A 768-nucleotide genomic window follows, 5' to 3' on the forward strand; every position below is an offset into this window, starting at 1 on the left:
AGACCCTGAAGAACTCATCGTAGGATAGGGCCGATGTGATGATACTTTTGGTGCGTAGGTTACAACAGATATATCAGAGTTACAACAGTACAATATAGAAACAGATTATTACAACTAATACAACTATACAAAGTAATCGATTAAAGCAATAAAGAGAGTAGGTAAAGAAAAGCATGCAACAAGGTTTTTATCCTGGTTCGTTTGCGGGTCCACTTGCAAACTACATAGAGGCGCCCCGTCTGATATGGGAGATTTTTCTTCACTATAATCGAAATAACGTTTTACGAACAATTCTTTCAATTACAACACTTAGACACTTTCTTGAAAACTAAAGAACCTTATCCCTTGGTTTGACTCACTTCCTACCGCCCAAGAAAACCTTTCTTGCGATGTAGCCCCAGCCAAGAACCTATTCTTTCTATCAAGATTTCTAAGCTAATGAAGACGCAACTCAATCTCGTTGGTGGTAAGACACCTAGAGATTCCCAATATTACAATACTGTTACAACAAGAATATAGAGTAATATAAAACACTTATAATGCTCAAATTTAAAACAATTAACACCTTACTCTACAACTCTAACACATGTCTCATATAAAATGATAATGCATGAGTTCAAAACAGATTTTACAGAATATGAAATCTTTCCACAAACATGAAGAAATGCATGAACATATGAGATGAAATGATGAGAAACTAAACATGTAATGCCTCTCAATCCTAAAGCATAGAATTCTCTCTTCTCTAATCTCACAAATGCAATTTCA

The sequence above is a fragment of the Lupinus angustifolius genome, unplaced genomic scaffold (assembly GCF_001865875.1).
Source record: "Lupinus angustifolius cultivar Tanjil unplaced genomic scaffold, LupAngTanjil_v1.0 Scaffold_489, whole genome shotgun sequence".
Lineage (NCBI taxonomy): Eukaryota > Viridiplantae > Streptophyta > Magnoliopsida > Fabales > Fabaceae > Lupinus > Lupinus angustifolius.